This window comes from Mobula hypostoma, chromosome 2 (genome assembly GCF_963921235.1).
Source record: "Mobula hypostoma chromosome 2, sMobHyp1.1, whole genome shotgun sequence".
NCBI lineage: Eukaryota > Metazoa > Chordata > Chondrichthyes > Myliobatiformes > Myliobatidae > Mobula > Mobula hypostoma.
In genome coordinates, this window is record NC_086098.1 from 214,464,811 (window position 1) to 214,488,980 (window position 24,170).

Below are 24,170 nucleotides of genomic sequence, written 5' to 3' on the forward strand. Positions count from 1 at the left end.
AGCACCTCTACTCTACCTGCCAAAAGCAGAAATTACCAGTGACTAAATATTTTAATTCCAATTTCCATTCCCATTCCGAAATATCAATCTGTGGCCTTCTCGTGCCACGATGAAGACACGCTCAGTATTGGGAAACAAAATCTAATATTCCATCTGTGGAGTCTCCAACCTGGTGGCTTGAATATTGATTTCTCCTTCTGGTTAAAAATATTTCCCACCTCCTCACCTATTCACTCTGTCCTGTTACCTCCTCTCACCTGCTTATAACCACCCTTATGGTAACCTCTGCTGTTTCATTCTCCGATGGTCCAATCTGATCTACTATCAGATACCTTCCTCACCTGCCCTTGGCCTTTCCCACTACTTGGCCTCACCTACCACTCTCTACCTCTCCTTCTTACCCCCCCCAATCTTTTTATTCTGTCATTTTTTCCCTTCATTTCCAGTCCTGAAGAAGGGTCTCGGCATGAAACATCACCTGTTCATTTATTTCATTACATGCTGCAGAACCTGCTGAGTCCCTCCATAATTTTGTGTGTGTTGCAGTAGAAATATATCAGTAAACATGAATTGGTTTCCATTGTGTATTCAGGGAAATTATAACAGTGAAGCAAAACTAAATTAGAGGAAATAATGGGAAGTGAACTTTGTTTCACCTGCAATTTCATTTATGATTTAATCAAAAATATCACAATATTGTGCCATTGTTACATGGTTACTAGAGCTTTGTCTTATAGCTTCAGTGACTCAGATTCACCCCTGGCAGGCAGTGTCATTTGGATGTTCTTCCTGTGATTGTACTGGTTTCCTTCAGATGCTCTCCTTCCATTTCCCAATGTTATGCATAATTGTAGGTTTATTGGTTATAGTAAATTGCTCCTATAATGTAATAAGTGGTAGAATGCGGGAGGAATAGGTGAGAAATGGGGAGAATAAAGAGGAACACACACAGATTATCGGAGGAACTCAGCAAGTCAGGCAGCATCTATGGAAATGAATAAACAGCTGACATTTTGGGTCAAGACCCTTCTTCAGGACTGGAAAGTGGGGGGGAAGATGCCAGAATTAAACGGTTGAGAGAGGACAAAGAGCATAGCTAGAAAGTGATAGGTGAATCCCGATGGGTGGGAATGTAAAGTGCTGGAGAGGAAATAACCTGATAGGACAGGTAAGTGGATCATGGGAGAAAGGGAAGAGGTGGTGCAATCAGGGAGAGGTGATCGGCAGGGGAGAAGAGGTAAGCAGCCAGAGTGGGAAACGGAAGTTGAGGAAGGAGGAGGGAAAAATTTAATTACCAGAAGGAGAATTTGATGTTCATGCTAGAGGCCTGAAATGGAAATAAGGAAGGAGGGGAATGGTCAGATATAGTTCTTTGGCCGCACACCTGCCCATTCACCTCTGCCCTCAGCTCAGTCCAGGGTTCCCCACAGTCTCTCCTGGTGAGGCAACTCTTCATCTGCATATCTGTCAGTGTCATCTATTGTATCTAGTGCTCCAGATGCAGTATCCTCTACATTAGTGAGACCAGTCGAGCACCAGAATTTCCCGCTGGCCAGACATTTTAATTCCTATTCTCATTCCCGTTACGACATGTCGGGGCATAGCTTCCTTTCGTACCACAATGAGGCCAACCATCAGGGTGGGGCAGCAACGCATTATATTCCATCAGGGTAGCTTCCAACCTGATGGCAGGAATAATGATTTTTCTTTCTGCTAAACAAGATTTCCCTCCCTGTTCCCTCTTCCTCCATTAAGCTCTCTGGTCTCTTACCTCTTCTCACCTACCTATCACCTCCCCCTGGTTCTCAATCTCATTCCCTTTCTCCTATGGTCCACTCTCCTCTCCTGTTATATACCCTCCTCTTCAGCTTTTTATGTTTCCAAGCCTCCCCCCATATTTTATTCTGGTGTCTTTCCCTGTCCTTTCCCATCCTGAAGAAGGGTCTCGGCAAGAAAAATTGACTGCTTATTCCTTTCCACAGTTGTTACCTGACCTGCTAAGTCCCTCCAGCATTTTGTGTGTGTTGCAGTAGAAATATCATCTGTATACATGAATTGGATTTTCATTGTCTATTCAGGGAAGTTTTTTTTCTCCTCCAAAAATACTTTATTCAGAAGTATTACAAAATAAAGTTACATGCATAAAAAAAAAATTGTTGACCCCGAGTCCTTATTCAATAAATAAAGTTATTTACAATAAAATTATGCATTGACTCTCTGTTCATATACAAATGAAAGATGTTTACAATAAATCGTTCATTTACGCTCAACCCTTGGTCAAGAGTTAAGAATTATTTACAATAAAATTATCAACAATAAAGGCAGGCGTTGGCTCTAATTCCTTTTCCAAATTAACAATTCCACCCATTCCTGGGGCACCATGTTGATTCATCTGTCCACACCGCTGATGAGGATTATTCTCCTCCCCACCTGACCCCTCACACTCCCATGGGTGATGAACCTTAAACTGTGGTCCTTCTCCACCGGGCCTTCGCAGTGGCCGCATCAAGCTTGAGTGCATCCCTCAGCACGTACCCCTGCAGGTGAGAGTGAGCCAGTCGTCAGCATTCAGTCATGGACATCTCCATATGCTGGCAGACCACCAAGTTTCGGGCAGACCAAAGCGCGTCTTTCACCGAATTGATGATCTGCCAGCAGCACCGGATCTTTGTCTCCGTGTGCGTCCCCGGGAGCAGCCCGTAGATCACGGAGTCCTCGGTAACGCAGCTGCTGGGCATGAATCTTAGTACTGTCCCTTCCATTCACTTCCACACCTTCTTTGTGAACCCACAGTGGGCAAAGAGGTGAGCCACCGACTCCACCCCATTACATTCCTCCCGTGGGCAGAGCGGTGCAGAGATGACATTTCTGTCATACAGGAGGGATCTGACTGGGAGGGCCCCTCTCACCGCCAGCCAGGCGAGGTCTATTCAGGGAAGTTAGAACAGTGAAGCAAAACTAACTTAGAGGAACTAATAGGATGTGGACTTTGTTTCTACAGCTGTCTCATTTATGATGTAATCAACTATATACCACAATGCAGTGGCATTGTGACAAGGTTACTAGCTTCTTAGCTTCAGTGACTCAGATTCATTCTTGGCAACCAGAGTCATTGGATGCTATTCCTGTGACTGTACTGGTTTCCTTCAGATGCTCCAGTTCCTCTCACTTCCCAAAGTTTTGCATGTTGGTAGGTTTATTGGTTACAGTAAATTGCCCCTATGTTGTAATAAGTGGTGGAATATGGCAGAAATAGGTGGGAAATTTGGAGAATAAAGAGGAATACTCAGAAAATGCAGGAGGAATTTAGCAGGTCAGACAGCATCTATGGAAATCAATAAACGGTCAATGTTTCTGGCCGAGACCCTTCATTAGGACTGGAAGGGAAGGGGGAAGACGCCAGAATAAAAAAGGTTGGGGGGAGGGGAAGGAAGATAAGTAGAAGATCATAGGTGAAGTCAGGTGGGTAGGAAAGGTAAAGGGTTGGTGAGGTCAAATCAAATAGGAGAGAAGAGTAGACCATGGGAGAAAGGGAAGAAGGTGGGGCATCAGGGGGTGGTGATAGACATAGGTGAGAAGCCAGAGCAGATAATAGAAGAAGTAGGAAAAGGGAGGGGAAGATTTAATGACCAGAGGAAGAAATCGATTTACTACATGCCATTAGGTTGGAGGATAACCAGACAAAATACGAGGTGTTGTTTCATCAGCATGACAGTGACCTCATTATGGCATAAGAGGAGTCTGTAGACGATCATATTAGAAAGGGAATGGGAGTAGGAATTAAAATCTTTGGGCACCAAGATATTCTGCTTTTGGCAGATGGAGCGGAGGTGCTCAACAAAGCAGTCCCCCACTTTACAATGTGTCTCACCAATACAGAGAAGGCTGCTTTTGGAGCACCAGAAACAAGAGGTGGCCCCAACAAACTTGGATGTTAAGTTTTGGGGGAGCATGGCTCAAAGGACTGGAAGGGCCTACTCTGCCCTGTATCTCTAGATGAATAAATGAAAGTGTTGCCTCACTTGGAAGGACTGCTTCGGGCTCTAAATGGATATGGAAGAGGAGGTGACTGGGCCGTTATAGCACTTTGGCTGCTGCACCTGCCCATTCACCTCTTTACCTCCATTCAGGGCCTCCATTAGCTCTTCCTGGTGAGGCAACACTTCACCCGCAAAACTGTTGGAGTCATCTATTGTATCTGGTGCTCCTGATGTGGGATCCTCTGCATTGGTGAGACTTGTCATAAATTGGGGGACAGCTTTGTTGAGTAGTTCCACTCCATCTGCCAAAGGCAGAATTTCCTGGTAGCCAAACATTTAAATTCCTATTCCCATTCCTGTTCTGACATGTCGGTCCATGGACTTCTCTTGTGCTATGATGCTGCCACACTCTGGCTGGAGGAACAACACTTTATATTCCATCTGGGATAGACTCCAACCTGATGGAATGAACATCGATATCTTCTTCCATAATTTTTATCTCTCTCCTTTCACTCTTTAATTCCCCACTCTGGCCTCTTACTTCTTCTTACTTGCCCATCAACTCCCCCTGGCTCCTCCTCCTCCTCCTTCCCTTTCTCCTTTGGTCCACTCTCCTCTCCTATCGGATTCTTTCCTCTCCAGCCCTTTACCTTTTCCAGCCACTAGGCTTCACTTAACACCTTCTAGCTATCCTCCTTCCCCTCCCCCCCAACTTTTTATTGTGTCCTCTTCCCCCTTCCTTTTTAATCCTGAAGGATTGTTATTTTTTTGTAGCTCCAAAACTTAAAACAAATCAAAAGAAAAACACAGAGCCATGTATAACATGTCTACTTCATTTTTTACGTGGAGGCGCAATAACGTCTGGCATTCACTTACTTCTTACATATAACCCTTCTTACATATATTTATGTATTTATTTACTTATACTGTATGACTTCCGGTTAAAATAGTGCTACCGAACGTGTGTGACAGCTCATTGGTGGTTAAAAAGGCAAGAAATTTGACTAAAAACATCACTAAAAACACATTTTCTGAAGTAAATTGTATTATATTTTCACTGCAGCCATTGAGGGGTGAGCAATGGTGAGATGAGTTAAGGGGATGAGTCGAGATGGCATTTTGCAGAATCGATGCATATGTGGAGAACCATTTGGAAAGGAGCAGTTGGCACAGTGGGGTTCTGATTCACTTACAACTGACCCAGCTGGAAAGTTGGATTGCTCTGGGCACCAAGCAGATTTGAAGATCTTAAGAGCGGCTTCGGGCTGGGTGGTGAAATCTGGTCCTGGAGCAAGACACTGGGCAACATGGTCTAGGCCCTGAGCCCTTCGCAGTAGCCGGGTCCTAGTGCAAGGTACAATCTGCTGTTTAAACAATTGAAGTGCCAGCCCAGATCGGAGATGAGAGCCGATTTCAATTGCTCTCCACGATGTTCACTCCTCTTTCCAGGGTGCCAGAGCCTTTCGCTGTTCTGTTGTTTGATCAGTTTAAATGCTGCCCCAGCTAGACTAAAAAAAACAGGGTGTCAGAATCTGAGATGAGAACCAATTTCGCTTGCTCTCCGTGATGGTTATTCCTCTCCCCATGGCACTGAGGCTATGAAGACTGCTACGGCTGCTGTGCTCTGTCATAAACTGATAAGCGAGGCTGCTCCGGGGTTCAGATCTGAGGACTCAATTTGGTTTGGAATGTTGTTGTTCGCTTCAATTGCTTGCAGGATTTGTGTTTTCTTTCCTTTCTCTTGTGCATTGGGTGTTTGTCTTTTATTTCTTTATTTCTATAACTGAGTTCTTTTAGGTTTCTTGCTTAGTAACTACACGTAAGCAAACAAATCTCAAGGTCATTTAATTTTTGCAATCTTCGATAATAAATGTACTTTGAATCTTTGAATATTCACAGTATACTGTATAGTACAACTATTTTATAGACATCCACAGCATAACAAACTTAAATCCACACAGATCCTCTGTCACGGCAATGCAGGCCATTCCAAGGGATGGAGAGGAGCTGCTCTTGGCATATTCTGGACGTGTTGGCATCCTGAACAGTGCTTGGCAAGCTACTTGATCTGCTGCTCTATTCCAGGCCACCAGACAAAGGTTCGAACTAATGCCTAGGTGACCAGCACATAGCTCCTCCAACACTTTAGCCCTCAGCTTGTATGGTACAACAACTCTTAATCCCCAAAAAATGCAAATCCCATCAAGAGCAAGTTCATCCTTGTGCTGATAAAAATGGGGGAACAGAAATTTCTGCTGCACATTCCAGCTATTTTGTGTTGCCATGTAGACCTGAAACGGTGTGGAGTCTTTTCTGGTTTGCCTTTGGATCATCTCTTCCATTATAAAGAGAACTTCAATTTGCATTATGAAGAATACATTAAGAGGAATGTCCTCTTTTGTAAATATTTCAGGTATTTCTTTATTCAAGGGTAAGTGGGTCAAACTTTCAGCATTTCCATGAACGGTCGTCTTCTTGAATGTGTAATGTGTCCTCCAATGTGCTTTTGTGCTGCTGCTGTTAGTGGAACACCCTACTGATGACTGAAAATGAACATTAGTGGTTGATGATTAGTAATGAGGGTAACTCTCTACCATACAAGTGCTAGTTGAAATATTTTACACTCTAAACCAGACTCAAGACCTCGCTGTCAATATGCATATTTTTTGTCTGCGGCTGTAAGGGAATGTGATGCAAAGGCTATAGGGCATTTACTTCCATCACTCATAACACGTGACATGACTGCACCTATACCTCATGGTGAGATGTCACAGGTAAGCTTCACTGGATAGTGTGGATCATAATTTGTGTGTACAGTGTCTGACATCCACCACTTCCTTTATCTTTTTGAAAACCATCTTACACTTCTTTGGTCCATTGCTATTTCTTCCCAATCTGTAGTAATAATTTCATGGGGTGGACCATAGCAGCCAGGCTTGAAAGAAACCTGTTGTAGTAATTGACAAATCCTAAGAAGGACCGCAACCATGACATATTCTTTGGCCTTGGGATATCTAGCACAGCTTCAATTTTCTCAGCACACATGTGTAAATTCTTGTGCATCAATAGTGTGACCACAGCAATGGATGCTTGCTTTAAAGAATGTACATTTGTTGCTCTGAGCTCATAATCTTCTAATCTTTTTAACACTGCCTTGAGATTTTGGAGATGATCCTTGTCATGCTTACTGATAACAATGATGTCATCCAGGTAACCGTGAGTGCCTGGGCAGCTTTGCAGCTTTCTGCCAGAGTGCAGATACAGATGTTACTCCAGAAATAAATCTGTTATAGCAACAAAGCCCTTTGTGAGCACTTATGGTGAAAAACACTTTGGACGCTTCCTCCATCTACATTTGTAGGTAGCCTCAGCTAACACTTTGCTGAAGTGTTTTCCTCTAGAAAGGTTTACAAAGATATCATCTATTCTAGGCAGAGGGTATCATTCTTCCTTCGGTACTAGGTGGATGGTGACCATAAAAATCCCAACAGATCCTGACAAACCAGTTCTTCTTGGCTACTGGAATTACTGGTGTTGCCCATGGACTCCACTAAACCTTGGAAATAATTCCTTCTGCCTCCTTGTGATCTAGCTCACTGGCTACTTTATCACAGATTGCATAAGGAACCAGATGTGCTTTCTAAAATTTGAGTGTGCCATTTTATTTAACACTACTTGGCCCTTGATATGTTAGAGTTTTCCTATGCCAAACTTGAACACTGCTGTGGCACCATCCAGTACCTTTTTAAATTTGCTTTCAGTTGACTCTTTTGCAGGGAATATTGCATGCAAACGTGGATGGATCACCAATCAAGTGATAATTGTGTTGGACAATCATGGCCCCAGAACGCTGGCCGTCCTGTTTTTACCACAGACAAGCCTAATATGGCCTGTTGGTTGCTGTATGTCACTGTTGGAAATGACAACCCCACAGGAGTTATCCTTTCTTCATAGTTGGATATCTGCAGTTTTCAGTTCGATATCTTTGAAAGGCCATTCAAACTCATTTTAGACCATAAGACCATAAAACATAGGAATAAAAATAGGCCATTTGCTCTGTCACTTCACCACAGTTGATCCATGTCCCTCTGAACCCCATTCTCCCACCTTTTCCTCATACCCTATCACACTCTGGCTTATCAAGAACCTACTAGCCTCCGCCTTAAATGCACCCAGTGATCTGACCTCCAGCTATCTGTAGCAACAAATTCCAAAGATTAACCACTATATGATTGAAAAAATTCCTTTGCATCTCTGATCTAAATTGACATCCCTCTATCTTGAGGCTGTGCCCTTTGGTTCTAGACTCCCCTACTGAAGGGAACATTATTTTGTCCAGGCCTTTCAACATTCAATAGATTTCAATGAGATCCCCCCTCATTCTTCTAAATTCCAGTGAGTACAGGCCCAGATCTTTCATTCGCTGCTCATATGAAAACCCTTTCATTCCTGGAATCATTCTCATGAACCTCCTCTCAACCCTCTCTAATGTCAGCACATCCTTTCTTAAATAAGGGGCCCAAAACTGTGCACAATACTCCAAGTGAGACCTCACCAGTGCCTTATACAGCCTTAGCATTACATCCTTACTTTTATATTTTAGTCTTCTTAAAATGAATGACAGGATTGCGTTCGTCTTCCTCACCACCAATTCAGCCTGCAAAATAACCTTCAGGGAATATTGCACGAGGACTCCAAAATCCCTTTGCACATTGCATTTTTGAATTTCCTTCCCATTCAGAAAACAGTCCATCCTTTTGTTCCTTCTACCAAAGTGCATGGCCATACACTTCCCCGACACTGTATTCCATCTACCACCTTTTTGCCCATTCTACTAATGTGTCTGAGTCCTTTTGCAGACTCTCTGCTTCCTCAACACTACCTGCCCCTCCAACTATCTTTGTATCATCCACAAACTTGGCTAAAAAACCATCAATTTCATCATCTAAATCATTGTCATATAATGTAAAAACAAGTGATCCTAACACAGACCACTGTGGAACACCACTAGTCATCGGCAGCCAATCAAGAAGGATCTCTTTATTGCCACACATTGCTTCCTGCCAATCAGCCAATACTCTATACATGCTGCTATCTCTCCTGTAATACGATGGACTATTACCTTGTTTAGCAGCCTCATGTGTGTCACCTTGTCAAAGGCTTTCTGAAAATACAAGTACACATCAATCGATTCTCCTTTTACTATTGTGCTTGTTATTTTTTCAAAGAATTCCAACAGATTTGAAAGGCAAGATTTTACCTCAAGAAAACTATGCTGACTAGGCTTATTTTGTCATGTGCCTCTCAGTACCCCAAAACCACATACTTAACAATTGGCTCCAACATTTTCCCAAACAGTGAGGTCAGGCTAATTTACATATACTTTCCTTTCTTCTGACTCCCCCACTTTTGAAGAGTGGAGTGACATTTGCAATTTTGAAGTCCTCCAGAACCATGCCAGAAACAATTGACTCTTGAAAGATCATCACTAATGCTTCCACAGCTACCTGTTTGAGAACCCTGAGTTGTAGACCATCAGGTCCAGGTGACTTAACTACCTTCAGACCTTTCAGTTTCTGAAGCACCATCTCCTTAGTAATAGCAACTTCACTCACTTCTGCCCCTTGACACTTTTGAACCTCTGGCATACTATTTGTGTCTTCCACAATGAAGATTGATACAGAATACTTATTCAGTTTGTCTGTCATTTTCTTGTCTCCAGTGTTATGTTCCAGTAGTCCAATATCTACTTTTGTCTTTCTTTTACTCTTCATATGCCTGAAAAAAATTGATATCATTTTTGATATTATTGGCCAGCTTAACTTCATATTTCATCTTTTCCCCTTATGTTTTTTTAGCTACCTGCTGTCGTTTTTAAAAATGTTTCCAATCCTCTAACTTCACATTAATTCTTGCTCTTATTATATTGACTCTCTTTTGTTTTTATGTTGACTTCAACTTTGTTAGTCATGGTTACACCATTCTGCCTTTAGTATACTTCCCCTTCCTTGAGACGCCTCTGTCCTGCACCTTCCAAATTGCTCCTTGAAACTCCAGCCATTGCTGTTCTGCTGTTATCCCTGCTGGTGTCACCTTCCAATCAAATTTGTCCAGCTTCTCTCTCATGCATCTGTGTAGGAGAGTGTATGAGATGTGTAATACTGATACATCTGACTCTCACTCTTCTCACTCTCAGATTGCATGTTTCCTAAGAGTTCCTTTACTATAATCTCCCTAATCATATTGGGTTCCTTACACAAAAGCCAATCCATAATTGCTGATCCCCTAGTGGATTCAACCACAAGCTGCTGGGAAAAACCATCTCTGAGGTATTTTGCAGAATGACTGAAACAGCCGAACCAGTGTCTAATTTCATTTTAATTAAGCAACACACACAAAATGCTTGAGGAACTCAGCAGGCCCGGCAGCATCTATGGAAAAGAGTGAACAGTCAATGTTTTGGGGCATGATACTCCCCACATCTTCTTAATCTAGCGTGTTTCACCTTCCTTTCTAGTCGTGTTGAAGGGTCTCGACCCGAAGCATCGACTGTTTACTCTCTTCTGTAGATGCTGCCCAGTCTGCTGAACTCCCCCAGCATTTGTATGTGTTACTTTGGATTTCCAGCATCTGTAAATTTTTTTTTCTGTTCAGAATAAGAGGAATCATTGCCTAGGATTAATACTAATGTGTGCTTGAATGTTATTGCAGATTTGGTGGGCTGAAATTTTTTTTGTATTGTATGACTTGATAAAAATGATTCTGTTCACTAGCCCAATCTTTTCCGTTCTCTGGATAACTGAAAATCTTGGTATTAACACAAATATCGTAGCACAAGTACTGTATAAAACTAGCTGACAGACAAAATGTAGAGAGCTGCAGTGTTAGTTGGTCTTTATTTGAGATAAGTTTACTGCAATGTCCCTATGGTCAGAATTAAAACTCAACTTTTAATATATGCTGTTGATTGCAGTTTTGTGAATAGGGTCTATTTCAATGTTTACAGATGAATTTGTAATTGTCTGGAGTGGGAAGGGGAATGGATGCAAATTTCAGAAAGGTTTAAAAAGGATAGTGAAATGAACAGAAGCACAGATTAATGCATTGGAGAGGAAATTTTTTTTTCATTTACAGTTACAACGCAGAATAGGATATTCCAGCCCTTCGAGCTGCACCACCCGGCAATTCCCAAATTAACCCCAAACTAATCATGAGGCAATTTACAATGACTAATCAATCTACTAACTGGAACATCTTTGGACTGTGGGAGGGAATTGGATCCCATGCATTTCACAGGGAGGTATACAAACCCATTATAGAGGACGCTAGGAATGAACTCTGATCTCTGACTCCCTGAGTTGTAATAGCATTGCGCTAACTGCTACACTGCCGTGTCGCCATGCAGCATAAACAAATGGTATGATTTTAAAGTTAGGTGTAGGAACAAAAGGATTTTGCTGTGTATCCACAACAACCTTTAAAGGTCTCAGGAGGTGATGACAAAGGTGTTCAATAAAACAAATGGCATCATACAAAGAACATAGAATACAAAACCAAAGAAATAATGGTAACATTTTTAAATCATTCCTTTGTACTTAGCTTAAAAATTACTTTAAAATCTCATCTAAAATGAAAACGGTAACACATACTGAATTGCTGGTATAGTATTTGGGACCTAAATTAAATTGTGTGAAATGGCAGGGGGATTATATTGAATGACAAATCCCTGAATTAAGAACTTGCAAATAAGTAGCCTATCAACTTCATGCTACTTGCCAATTTGTATGAATTCCACATACAACCATTGCTAACTGCATCAGTAAATGGAGGTAATTCTTAATAGATCCATATCATGAGTGGTGAGGACCATCTCAGGTTAGTTCTTGAAAATTTAAAAAATTGGTGCATTGTGGCTGCAGCAGAGTTCTGGAACTGGACTTGCAATTGGATTTGGTTTACTATTGTCACATGTACAAAGATACAATGAAAAACTTGTCTTGCATACTGTTCATATAGATCAAAACATTATACACTGCACTGTGGTAAATGAAGGTAAAACAATAACCATATGTTCATAAGAATTAGGATATTTGGCCTATCAAGTCTGTTCCACCATTCCATCATGGCTGATTTATTATCCCTCTCAACGCCATTGCCCATAACCCCATAACCCCATAACGTTTGATGAACTGATTAATCAAGAACCTGTTAACCTTTGTCTTAATTCTACCCAATGACTTGACGTGTACAGCCATTAATGTCAATGAATTCCACAGATTCACCACCTCCGGCTAAAGAAATTTTTCCTTATCTCTGTTCTAAATGGACATCCCTCAATTGTGATGCTGTGCCCTCCGGCCTTAAATTTCCATATTAATGTAAATATCCTTTCCACATCCACTTTATCCTGAGGTTGCAGTGAGATGCCCTTAATCTTCTAAACTCCAGTGATTACAGGCCCAGAGCTATCAAATGCTCTTCATATGTTAACTCTTTAATTCCTGGGATCATTCTCCTGAACCTCCTCTTGACCCTCTTCCATGCCAGGACACCGTTTCTTAGATAATGGGCCCAAAACTATTCACAATACTCCGTGCAATCTGACTAATGTCTTATAAAGCCTCAACATTATGTCCTTACTTTTGCATTCTCGTCCTCTCAAAATGAATGCTAGCATTGTATTTGCCTTCCTTACCACTGACTCACCTGCAAGTTAAATTTTAGGGAATCCTACACAAGGACTCCTAAGTCCCTTTGTAGCTCTGTTTTTTGAATTTTCTCCTCATTTAGAAAATATTCCATGCCTTTCGTTCCTTCTGCCAACTGCACTTCCCTTCATTATGTTCCATCTGCCACCTCTTCGCCCATTCCCCCAATTTGCCTAAGTCCTTCTGCAGACACCCTGCTTCCTTAACACTTGCCCTCCACCAGTCTTCCTTTTGTCCGAAAATTGGCCACAAAGTCATCAGTTCCTTCATTAAAAATACTGACATACAGTGTGAAAAGAAGCAGTCCTAACATCGACCCCTGTTGCACACCACTAGCCACCATTAGCCAACCATAGAAAACCACCTTTATTACCACTCTTTGTCTCCTACCAGTTAGCCAAGATTTAATCCATGCTAGTATTTTTTCTGTAATACCATGGGTTCTTATCTTGTTAAGCAGCCTCATATGTGGCACTTTGTCAAAGGACTTTTGAAAATCCAAATAAACAACATCCATTGACTCTTCTTTGACTATCCTGCCTTCTATTTCCTCAAAGAATTCCAACAGAGTTGTCAGGCAAGATTTCCCCTTTAGAAAACCATCCTGACTTTGGCGTACTTTATCGTGTACCTTTAAGTATTCTAAAATCTTATCCTTAGTAATAGGCTGCAAAATCTTTCCAAACACTGACTACTGTAGTCTAACTGGACTACAGTTTCCTTTATTCTGCATATTTCCCTTCTTCAAGAGTGGAGTGACATTTGCAATTTTCCAGACCTCAGGAACCATTCTTGAATCTAGCGATTCTTGAGATATCGTTACTAGTACCTCTACATTCTCCTCAGCGACCTTTTTCAGTATCTTGGGGTGTAGTCCATCTGGCCCAGATGATTTGCATCCTTTCAGACCTTCAATTACCTCAGCACCTTCTCCTTAGAACACTCACTTCTGCCCCCTGACATCTTCACATTTCTGGCATTTTGCTAGTTTCTTCCACAGTGAAGACTGACACTAAATACTTATTATGTTCATTTCTTTATCCCCCGTTACTACCTCTCCAGCATCATTTTCTAATTGTCCAACATCCACTCTCCTGTCTCCTTTACTCTTTATCTCTCTAAAAACAAAAACTTTTTGTATCCTCCTTTATATTATTGGTTAACTTAGTTTCATGTTTCATCTTTTATCTCTTTATGGCTTTAGTTGCCTCCTGTTGTTTTTTTAAGTTTCCCAATGCTGTATCTTCCCACTAAAGCACTCTCTTTTGCTTTTATGCTGTCTTTGACTTCCCTTGTCAGCCACAGTTGCATCTTCCTCCCTTCAGAATGACACTTGATCACTGTGATATCTTTTCTCCTCCGTGGATTGTCACCTTGTCATTGTGGAGAAGCGTATGTGGTCCTGTGATCCTGAGAGCAATGCCGTCTGGAGCTATGCTCCTGGTAGGGTCACCCATGGCGGTAAGGTCAAGGGTGAGGTCCCTGACAAAGAACAATCCAACCAAGACCTCAACGGTGGAACAGGCGGATGAAGTTACTTTGAGCTCAACAGCTGTGAAGGCGAATGAAGGCTGCAACAAATCCATCAGCTCCAATCGTCGTGGTTTCCATGCAATTGGAATCAGTTTAAACGCAAACAACAGGAATTCTGCAGATGCTGGAAATTCAAGCAACATACATCAAAGTTGCTGGTGAACGCAGCAGGCCAAGCAGCATCTATAGGAAGAGGCGCAGTCGACGTTTCAGGTCGAGACCCTTCGACAGGACTAACTGAAGGAAGAGTGAGTAAGGGATTTTCCCTTACTCACTCTTCCTTCAGTTAGTCCTGACGAAGGGTCTCGGCCTGAAACGTTGACTGCGCCTCTTCCTATAGATGCTGCTTGGCCTGCTGCGTTCACCAGCAACTTTGATGTATGTTAATTGGAATCAGTTGGTTGATTTGTGAAGTATCGTGTGCTTCTTGGAGTGCAACATCAAGAACACGTTAAACAAATACATGCACAGGAGTCTTCACTCTGTGGGCCACTTCTTCAGAATGAAGACCATCTTCCTCGACCTCGAAGGATAGCCATGATGACGACGATGACGACGACGATATCTTTTAGGCACCTTCCAGATTTCCCTCATAAACATCAGCCGTCATTGTTCTGCCATCACCCCTGCTAATGTCCCCTTCCAATCTTCTTTGACCAGCTCCTCTCTAATGCCTTTGTATTTCCCTTTACTCCACTGTAATACTGATACATTCAATTTTATCTTCTTCTCAAAATGCAGGGTCAATTCTATCATATTCTGATCACTGCCTCCTCAGGGTTCCTTTATCTAAAGCTTTACCTGAATCCGGGTCATTACATTGCACCCAATACTGAATATCCATTCCACTACTGGGTTCAAATATAAGTTGCTCTAAAAAGCCATCTTGTAGGCATTCTTCAAATTCCCTCTCTTGGAATTCAGCACCAACCGGATTTTCCCAATCTACTTGCAAATCAAAATCCCCAAATATTATTGCATGTCTTTTTACATGTCATTTCTATCTCCCATTGTAATTTGTAGCCCACATCCTGGCTACTGTTCAGAGGCCTGTATATAACTCCCATCCAGATCTTTTTACCCTTGCAGTTTCTTAACTCTACCTGCAAGAATACTACATCATCTTATCCTCATTCCAAGGATTTTTGTTATTTGATTTTTTTACCAACAGAGCCACCCCATCCTCCTCTGCCTTTCTATCTGTCCTTTTGATACAATATGTATCCTTGGATGTTAAGCTCCCAGCTATGATCTTCTTTCACCTACAATGCTAAGATCCCCACAACATCCTACCTGCCAATCTGTAACTGTGCTACAAGCTCACTTACCTTATTCTGTATACTACATGTATTCAAATATAACACCTTCAGTTCTGATTTTATCACTCATTGGTTTTGGTTCCTGTTATATTCTAACTCAGCCCACTGACTGCAATTTTGCCTCACTATACACTGCAACTAATTGTACACCAAATGCTCCATCCTCTGCCCTATTTCCCCCTGCTAAGTTAGTTTAAACCTTCTCCAACAGCTCTAGCAAACCTGCCTGCAAAGATATTGCACCCCCCCCCAGGTTCATGTGCAACCCCTCATTTTTGTACAGGTCATATCCTACCCAGACAAGATCCCAAGGTCCAGAAATCTGATACCCTGCACCCTGCTCCCTGTACCATTTCCTCAGCCATGCATTCATAGTCATAGTCATAGTCATAGTCATACTTTATTGATCCTGGGGGATCAATTCATCTGGTATATCATCCTATTCTTACACTCACTAGCATGTGACACAGGCAGCAATCCAGAGTTTACTACCCTAGTGGTTCTGTTTTTCGACTTACTGCCTAACTTCCTATATTCTGTCCTTTTTTGCAAGCTATGTCATTGGTACCAATATGTACCACAACTTCTGGCTGTTCACCCTTCCCTTTTAGAACTGAGACATCCCTGACCCTGGCACCTGAGCAACAACACACCATCTGGGTGTCTCTTTCACGTCCACACAATCTGCTTTTTGCTCCTCTAATAATGGAATTCCTATCACTACTGCATTCCTCTTCTCATCCCCTCTCCTTCTGAGTTGGACTGCTGGACATAGTGCCAGAGACTTGTAGCTGCGGCTTCCCCCAATAGATCATCCCTCCAAACAGTATACAAAGCGGTGTACTTATTTTTTGAGGGGAACTGCCATAAAGGTAGTCTGCTCCGCCTGCCTGTGCCCTTTCCCTCTTCTGACAGTCACCCAGATATTTGCCTCCTGCAACCTAGAGGTGACTACTTCCCTGTAGCTCCCATCTATCACCTACTCATTTTCCCATATGAGCCGATGGTCATCCGGCTCCAGTTCCTTAACACTGTCTCTAAGGAGCCACAGTTCAATGCACTTTGTGCAGATGTAGTTATCAGGGAGATTAGAGGTGTGCCAAAATGCCCACATCTCACACAAGGAACAGACCACTAATTCTGGACCTATTCTCTGTACACTAGCTTTGTACTAACAGGAACTTACTTACTTAGAACCTCAGCTTGTGTGTGCCCAAGCCTGTTGAGGCAAAGCTGGGCCACTCCTAGAATGGCCATTCCAACGATCACCACTCCACTTACACCTCCTTTCAGCCCACAGAAATAAAGCTGAAAGTTCCTGAGCTCTTTTTATACAATTTCTTCTGCTAATTTCGGCCCACTGAAAGATAACAATACAGAATAAATTGTAACAGCTACAGAAAAACTGTGATGCAGGTAAACAATAAGGTCCTGGATCATAATGACACACACAAAATTCTGGAGGAACTCAACAGGCCAGGTAGCATCTATGGAAAAAATTACAGTCGATGTTTCAGGCCGAGACACTTCAGCAGGGCTGGTTTCTGTCTGAAATGTCGACTGTACTTTTTCCCACTAATGCTGCCTGGCCTGCTGAGTTCCTCCAGCATTTTGTGTGTGTTCCTTGGATTTCCAGCATCTGCAGATTTTCTCTTGTTTGTGATAAGATCATAATGAGTTAGATTTTGAGGTCAAGAGTTCATTTATTGTACCAGTGAACTATTTAACAGTCTTATAATAGTGGGGTAGAAGCTGTTCTTGAGCCTGCTTTCAGGCTGATGAACTGGCAGATATTGAAGAAAACCACAACAATGCAGATAAATATGCCACAAGTTTTTCTGAAGGGCCTAGAGGTGGAGATGAAATTTGAGAAATGTTCTACATAACAGTAAGGAGTTGTGCTCAGGCAAATAGCAAATGCAGCAGAAAAGTATATCCCAGGCAATCAATCCCAGGTGAATAACCCAGGTCTTATGGTATCTAACTACATAAAAGAGCCACATATGTGTGTGCTATAATAAGTTGACATACCTGGTATTAGCCTTCACCATGAAGTTGACATACATATGTTGTGAAGCTCCTGATATTTCTAAGGGCTTATTTAGTGCGATGATGACCAACTTAATGATAGTGGTTCACAACTCCTGTCAAGTAGGCTGCAACTGGTGACAAAAGTAGCCTAAAATACCATGCATTTCAGGTCCAGAAATAAAAAGGTAATATGTACCAAATTCTTCAAAGAAGCTACAAACAATTGATGATTGATTACATTGGGACAAGGCAAAAACTGCGTTCACAGAAAAGGGAATACGTACAATGTCAAAGAGTCAGTCAGTCTCATTGTCAGACATTAAAAAAAGAGTGGTGGATTTGAGATAGAAAAAGCAGTAAAAGCACTGGAGAATAAATCAAGAAAGAATTGAATATTGTGCACAGAAGGCTTGAGTGTTGCATTGTCACTGCTTAGGTGAGGAATTGAACAAGATAATAGGTCAAGTTTAAACAGGATAAATATTCAGCTTAGGAGTGTACAATTGAGCATACCTATGTAGAAAGAATGGAAGTGTCTGCTATCATAAATAGCATCTTGGAGGTGGTAGATCCTTTTAAAATGTGCAGGCAGACAATGACAGCATAAGAAGGTTCTCAATGGCTTACAATCTTTTAAAGATGAACTTGATAGAGGCTAGTTCTGAAACTGATCAAATGTTTGATCTGATATTCCCACTGAAAGCCAAAGATATTCTATTCACATAACTTGCTGAAATCAGAGGATTGTTTTATGTCTCCATCAAATTTAAAATTAGAAAATTACATGTGTTCATATTGCTGTGTTAAAAGATTTGTCCAGACTTCCTAATTTTGTTGAATTCTTAAACTATGCGCAGTGGTTAGATTTGAGTGTGATTTAAACTTTGAACTGATTTAATCAACAATGTTAAGCCTATTGCCTTATATTTCATCCAGCTTGCAAAATTGGAAATGGCAACAAAACTTATCAAGATATTTTATGTATTGTTGGCATAATAATGACAGGGGCTTATCATTAGAGGACAACACTCATATCTTAAGTTGAGAAAGAATGCCTGGATCAAAAGAGTGCATATTTTTGCTATTAATTCAATTGTATCCATTCATTCCAAGTCTGTTCTTTAGAAAAAACGAAGTGTAATGGAAGTTAGAAAAAGGACATACAGCAAAGTAAGTTCATAGCAAAGAACAGCAGGAAGTCAGCAGGTCACGCAGCATTATAACACAAGGGGGCATAGTTTTAAGGTGCTTGGAAATAAGTACCGAGCGGATGTCAGGAGTAAGTTTTTCACACAGAGAGTAGTGGGTGTATGCAAGCGGCGGTGATGGAAGCAGTTATAGTAGGGTCTTTTAAGAGCCTCTTAGATAAGTAAATAGAGCTTGCAAAAATAAAGGGCTATGTGCTAGGGAAATTCTAGGCAGTCTCTAGAGTAGGTTACATGGCTGGCACAACATTGTGGGCCGAAGGGCCTGTAATATGCTGTAAATTTCTATGTTCTACATTCTATTTTCATAAGCTTCATAAAGGCAAAAGGATAGTTGATGATTCAGGTCCAGATCTTGTATCAAAACTGAGCATGTAGAGGGGAGATGGCAGGTATGAACAGGTAAGAGGGAGGGATGAGGCAGTGTCTGGCTGGAGATAGGTAGTACCAAGTGAGGAGTTAGACGTTAGATGGTTAAAATCAGGAGGGGGAGGTCAGCATGGCCATTGTGGACAGAATGTAAGCCCCTCCCCCACATGGCTCCATCCGCTGCCATTTTTCTCTCTCATCTGTATTTACCTATCACCACCAGCTGCTGTCTCCCAACTCCACCCCTCCCATCTTGATACTCAATCTTTGGTCTTCCAAGCAAAATGTAACCATTGATACTTTGTTCATGCTGGCTCAGGAAAATTCTGAATAAATTCTGAGAACACTATGTTAAAACTAGAGGACAGTGACTCTCAAAATGCAACTACAGAAATAACTGAGATAACAAGGTAGCATAACCTTCTGAAATACATCTATAAATGCACTCTCATAGACAGTACTGAGGCAATTGTATTTATACCACAGTACTTAAATTGTCCCCTGATCAAGAGCATCTGAGGACATTGTCAAAGCACGAAGAAGACAAATTTGCATGAATTATAGGCAGAGTATTTATAACGGTAATATGCAATATATAATGGTCTGTTGCCGAAGATCTCAAGAATGTTTTTTCAACAAGTAGTCTGCCACGATGCAAAAATAAAAGCATAAAGAGAAACCTGTAGACATGAAAATGAACAATGTGACTATATCGTAGAGACAGCATTGAGTTTTGTCAGAAAAACAGATCAATTAGTTTTTTGTCAATTTTGCTATGTTTTTGATGCTCTTATCAATATATTAAATATATGCAGATGTGTTGGATCATGCATATCTGAGGAGTGGAGAGCAATTTTCCTGATATACCTGACAAATTGATGTGAGATAATCTACCTCAATTCAGGATTTTCTTTGAAGGTTCTTTAAGGAAGAACAATTAAAAAGTATTTATTAATCTCTCCAATCTATCCAGTCTCTAATATTTCAGCCAAAAAGATCTTCTTTGCATGTTTTCAGATATTACTAGAGTCTAACTATAAAAGTTATTGTGGTTAGATTCCTATTTTGGTACCACGGTGCTACATTCTACCAAGGGTATTCCCTGGCAGACCCATTGTTGCGTTACAGACTATAATCATAATCACATTTGCTACAGTTTGAAACAGGGGTGCAAGTGTTAAACAAAAACAAGCTCACGATTTGCAACTTATACTTCAAAGGAAAAATTTAAAAAAGGGAGCACCTTAAGTAACAAGATAAATTGAGAGTAGGAAGGTGGACAATTCCAACAAGCAGAAGTGGAATTCTGGTGGGTTAATACAGATCTACCATATTAAACCAAATGTATTAAAATTGATGGAGAGGGTGGAGGTTACCATGTTGACCAATTCATCAAAACAAAAGATATAATTAAGCATTTTTTTAAATATGGATATAATCCAGCTATTTAAGAGAAAACACAGGCTAACACTGAGATAAATTATCTTATCACATTGTTCTCAATTTAAGAAGTAATATTAAGAAGTAAATAGAGTTAAGAATCTCCAACTACCTGAGAAAATCATCTTACAAATTGAACTTTACAAACAGTTGAAGACACTTCCAAAAAATTCAAGGAGTGTAGTATATGAAGTAATGACATAATTGCATATGTATCATAAATCCCTATGGTGTTGTTAGTCTTCAATACAATTTTTTATATAGTCTGGAGTTCCTGATATCTTTCTAGAGATGATCTACATCTTCACTCACCAGGTCCACAAATAAAAGCTCACTGAACAGTTTTCAGACACCACAGACACCTGGCATTATATGTGTGACTAAAACAAATAAACTCACCCCCAAAATCCATAGGTATTCATCTGACCGTTTGTGGTTGACAGGTCTCAGTGCGTGATCGTCTGAATGCTACTATAATTTGCTACATAACAAAACTGGGATGAGTGTGATATGTAGGTGTGAGCTTTGCGACAGAGTTTAACGTGGATTGGTGAGATGAACACTAATACATAACAGTATCAGTGTTCATCTCACCAATCCACGTTAAACTCTGTCGCAAAGCTCACACCTACATATCACATTCATTCCAGTTTTTCTACAACTTGTATGTAGGCAATCCGGCTTGCAATAAGCCTTCTGGTCAGCATTGTACATTGACTGCTACAAGAATCTACTTACACTCACTAGTTCCAGCAGATGCTAGCTACATTTACTTTAATACTCTTAGCAATCTGGTGTCCAGTTTGACTTGCAGCAAAAAATACACCTTATGGAAGCCAATTTGGGACAAATTTGGCACCTGTATAACCTAACCACTGTGCATTTTTAATTGCATCATGCCATCCTTTGGTTTGCCTTTATTGATAAAATTAGAGCAACGTTTTATTCAATATAATACTCCACAAAAAATAAAACTTTTCAAGCACTGTTCCTGATATATCTGAAAACTAAGATTTCACTTGGGAGGATTATAATTGCTGTGAACTCGCCTTCTTCCATCTGGATTTCTGCAGGCACAGCTCCATTTATTTCCTTCAACTTTTGTTGCTGCTTTTCTTCTCATGTTCCCATGGAAATGCTGCTCATTTCTGCCTTGGTTTCGGAGGTGATGCCTGCGTCACCTAGCCTGGTAGCAGCAGAGCATTGAGTAACAGCACACAGCGCAGCCACTATGCACTGAAGATGGAGAGAGTGACTGCTGTGAGTAGTGAATGAGTTGCCAATCAGCTGTAACTATTGCAAAGTCCATTAATATGTCTTGCTAGTGTGATGTTAAATTTTTAGTTTCCGTGCTTTTATTGTCTACGGTATTGGATAGATGACTGAGGGTTAATTGGCACAGAGACTGATTCATTTTACAATCCTACAAAATACACTGGAGCTGGTGGTTCTTGACAGAACCAGAGAAAGACTTCATGGATGGATAACAAAAGTCCATGTGATCTTCTTGGTCTATGTCCGTTATTTGAGAGAATTTCCAGTGTGTCTTCTTTTCCTCTCAATTATATTTTAGTTCTTACTTTTTTATTCTCTCTTATGGTTAAAGTGGTAAGATTAGGGTAAGAGATCCATAAAGCAGGGTTAGTTCGTAAACACCAAAAAGTTTGCAGATGCTGGTAGACCAAGTGACACATGCAAAATGCTGGAAGAACTCAGGAAGCCAGGCAATATCTATGGAAAACAGTAAACAGTCAACATTTTGGGCCGAGGCAAGATAAAGGGCTGCAGAAGGGGGAATCTGATAGGAGAAGGTCACATGATCGAAGAGCCTGATTCCTCGTTCTCCAGTCCTTTATCTCTTTCACCAAATCAGTTTCCTGGCTCTTTACCTCACCCCTCCGTCTCTTCTGGTTTCAACTATCACCTACTACTTTGTACTTCTTCCTCCCCTCCCGCCACTTTCTTACTCTTACCTCCTCTTTTTCTCTAGCCTGAAAAGTCAACTGTTTACACTTTTCCATAGATGTTGCCTGGCCTGCTGAGTTCCTCCAGTATCTTGTGTATGTTGCAGGGGTAGTTTGTAGTTAGGGAAGGGAAGAAATATTTGGTCATGATGGATAAAGTGCAAAATGATTATTAAGTTACAGAATGAACAACAAACAATCTGGATCATTGATCCAGAACCATGAGTTTGATCTCAATGAAGGGAACTGGGAAATAAATTCAAGAAAATGAATACATCTGTATTTATATAAAAAAATAATCAGTAGCAATAACCATGAAATTACATGATTGGTGGAAGAATTAATATGGTTGACCAATGTCTTCTGTTGACAGAAATCTGCTGTTCTTACCTTTTATGGTCGGCAGTTGCTTAAGGCCAAACAATGTGGATAAATCTTAACTCTGTCATTAACTCTAGGACAACTAAAGGAGAGGCAGTATTGGTGATATTACCAGTAGCATCCACATTATAAATATATAAGAAGGGTCTATAATGTTGGCTTTTGGTCATGAGTGTAAATGGAGCTTTGCTATTTTGTATCTATAACTCAAAAACAAGAACTAACCTGGAAGATTACTTGGATATTTCATCCACTGGGAAGTTTTGGGACTAAAAATATTTTCAGATTCCAGCATTTCCAACATCATCCATCTGACTAGTATAATGAAAAGAAAGAAGAAAACATTATTCTTATATTCAAACATTTTTACAAGGTGTACGTCGTCATCTTAATGTTTCCTTGCTGGATTTTGAGAGGGATTAGGAATTTGGAATTTGGGAGGGATTAGGAAGTCGCTGAGCCAACATTTCTCTCTATATTGTGCCATTTTGACTTGTGCATCATTTTCAAGCTTAAACCACTTCAGGGGTTCACCTCATTGAAAGCCATGTTTCCTCTTCAAGAATGCAACTGCAACAGAAGGCTGTAGGGTAGAGACTTCCACAATTGGGAGCTTGGTAACGTGGTGAGAAGGTGTGGGATCTCAATCTCAGTGTGCCAGTAAACGCAAATCAAAAACTGCAGATGCTGGAAATCTAAAATAAAAATAGAAAATGCTGAAAACAGTCAGCAAGTCAAGCTGCATCTGTGAAATGACAAACTCTCAAGCATTCTCACCACACTACCAGACATGGATCAGATCCAGAACCCTTCATCAGAACTGAATAGGCAGAAACAAGTTAGTCTAGGTAGCAAAGAATACGTGAATGTGAAATGGGTAGAACAAAGGGAATGTCTTGGGTAAATTGAAACTAGATGTTGGATGATACCTAACGTAAATACACCCACTCTTTTTATTTAATGTCCCCATATTTCCCATTCTCGCTTGACTTCACTACACCCCTAAACACACACACACAAACCAGCAAATCTATATTTATACTTTTGCTGCTAATCATGTGCACAGAAGTTTCATTTATCTCTGAAAGAAATCTTTGCAAAATATTTGAAATTCAATTATATCCTAGAGAATTGTGAGTATTTAATCATGAAACCCATATCTTTCTTCAACCAAATTAATCGAAGTATGTGTGCAATAAAAGCACTTGCACTGGTTTCGAGAAATGCAAACATTGATACA

General features: G+C 40.8%; 1 long non-coding RNA gene across 3 annotated transcripts in view; it reads right to left on the reverse strand.

Annotated features, from left to right (window-relative positions):
• The window catches only part of LOC134336775 (uncharacterized), a 103,324-nt gene extending 82,272 nt beyond the window's left edge, over window positions 1-21,052 (reverse strand). For all 3 annotated transcript variants that reach the window (XR_010015882.1, XR_010015880.1, XR_010015883.1), the window contains exon 1: window positions 20,985-21,052. This is a non-coding gene — a long non-coding RNA (uncharacterized LOC134336775). The remainder of the gene's footprint in view (window positions 1-20,984) is intronic.
• Between the last annotated feature and the right edge of the window lie 3,118 nt (window positions 21,053-24,170).